We start from the raw sequence: 2500 nt of genomic DNA on the forward strand, positions 1-2500 counted from the left end.
CTCACGGTCGATGTTCTCTCTTGGTGCCACCATTACGATAGCTACCTGCGTTATCTTCTCTTCCGTCTTTTTTCTCTCTTTTCTCTTTCTTCTTCTTCATTATTGTTATTATTCTCCTTCTTCTTCTTCTTTTCCTCCTCTCACTCTTTCTCCTATTCTTCATCCTTCTTCCTTTTCTTCTCCTCATCCTTCTTATTACTTTTCTTCTTTTTTCTCTTCTCCTTTATCGCCCTCCTCCTCCTATTATTATTATCATTAGTCCTCGTCCTCCTCCTTCTCGTATTATTATTATTATTATTCCTCCTCCGCCTTTCTCTTCTTCCTTCTCCTCCTTCTCTTCCCCCTCCTCCTCTTACTCTTGCTCCTACTTCTCTGTTCTCTTCTTACCTTTATTTATTTCTTCTCTTTCTTCTTCTTCCTTCTCCTCCTACTCCTTCTTCTTCCTTATTTCCTTCTTTTTCTCATTATTTTCTCTCAATATTTTACTTCACGTCTAATTTTCCTATTATGATGTCATCGTTTCCTCGTCGTTTCCTTCTTTTATGAATTAATAGCATTTAGCAATTGAATTTGGCAACACCTGTACTTGTTTGTTTGTTTTTTAGCACAGTTTGTTTTTATTGGAAAATCGTCTCAGCTGCTTGATTTTTAAAGTTTTTACATCCATTACGCAGGTCTCATGTGGATGAAGTCGCAATGGCAGAGTGAAGTTGTTGTAGATTCTTTTCCGAGATCAAAAGGCACGTTTGTTTATCCTTTTTTTTTTTTTTGAGGGGGACTTTTATTTTTATTTTTATTTTCACTTTCTTTTTCTTTTTCTTTCTTTTTCCTTTTTTTCCTTTTCTTTTTCTTTTGCTTTTATTTTTATTTTTATTCTTATTTTTATTTTCCTTTTCTTTTTCTTTTATGTTTTCTTTGTTTTTCTTCTTTTTATCTCTCTCTTTTTTTCTTTTTTTTCTTTTTTTTTTGCTTACTTTTGCCTTTGATCCCGTTGGTCCGCGATCCATTTGGTGCTATCAGTGTTCTTGAATACTTAAGTTCAGGAGTGCTTTTAAAGTCGAACCTTCGACATTGATTCTAAATGCTGGAACTGTGTTGCCTCTCTGGAAAAATAGATATTGATATAACTCTTTTAACTGTTTAAAAGATAAGTACACAGAAAAGATGATAAATGAATAAATGGGCGAAAACTGTCGATTTCCACGTTCTCAAACAGGCATCGTTTTTCATCTAATGGCAGGTTTTAAGGATTGAAAAATACGTGTGCGTGTGTGTGTGTGTGTGTGTGAGTGTATGTGTGTGTGTGTGTGAGTGTGTGTGTGTGTGTGTGTGTGTGTGTGTGTGTGTGTGTGTGTGTAAAAGATCGTATTAGACTTTTGTTGATGTTCTCATGGTCGATGCTCTCTCTTGCTGCCACCATTACGATAGCTACCTGTGTTTCTTCTTTTCCGTCTTTTTTCTCTCTTTTCTTTTTCTTCTTCTTCATTATTGTTATTATTCTCCTTCTCCTCTCCCTCTTTATCCTCTTCTTCATCCTTTTTTCTTTTTTTTTCTTCTTTTCTTCTTATTATTTTCTTCTTCTTTCGCTTCCTTTTCGTCCTCCTCCACCACCACCTCCTCCTCCTATTATTATCATTAGTCATCCTCCTCCTCCTTCTCGTATTATTATTATTATTATTATTCCTCCGCTTCCTTTCTCTTCTTCCTTCTCCTTCTTCTCTTCCTCCTCCTCCTCCTCCTCCTTCTACTCTTACTCCTACTTCTCTGTTCTCTTACCTTTATTTATTCCTTCTCTTTCTTCTTCTTCCTTCTCCTCCTTCTTCTTCATTCTTCCTTATTTCCTTCTTGTTCTCATTCTTTTCTCTCAATATTTTACTTCCCGTCTAATTTTCCTATTATGATGTCATCGTCTTAGAAAATTCCTCGTCGTTTTAATAACATTTAGCAATTGATTTTGGCAAGACCTGTACTTGTTTTTTTTAGCGGTTTGTATTTTTTGGAAAATCCTCTCAGCTGCTTGATTTTTAAAGTTTTTACATCCATTACGCAGGTCTCATGTGCATACAGTCACAATGGTAGAGGGAAGTTGTAGAATTTCCGAGATGAAAAGGAACGTTTTTTTTTTTTTTTTTTTTTTTCGGCTTTGATCCCGTTGGTCCGCGATCCATTTGGTGCTATCAGTGTTCTTGAATACTTAAAGTTCAGGAGTGCTTTTAAAGTCGAACCTTCGACATTGATTCTAAATGCTGGAACTGTGTTGCCTCTGGAAAAAGAACAGGTATTGGTATAATTCCTTTGACTATTTAGTACACAAAGAAAAGAAAAAACTGTCGATTTCCGCGTTCTCAAACAGGCATCGTTTTTCATCTAATGGCAGGTTTCAAGGATGGAAAAATACGTGTGTGCGAGAGAGAACGCGTGTGTGTGTGTGTGTGTCTGTGTCTGTGTGTGCTTGTCTGTGTCTGTGTGTGTGTGTGTGTGTATGCTAGTCTGCGTATGT

Source organism: Penaeus vannamei, chromosome 5 (assembly GCF_042767895.1).
Source record: "Penaeus vannamei isolate JL-2024 chromosome 5, ASM4276789v1, whole genome shotgun sequence".
NCBI lineage: Eukaryota > Metazoa > Arthropoda > Malacostraca > Decapoda > Penaeidae > Penaeus > Penaeus vannamei.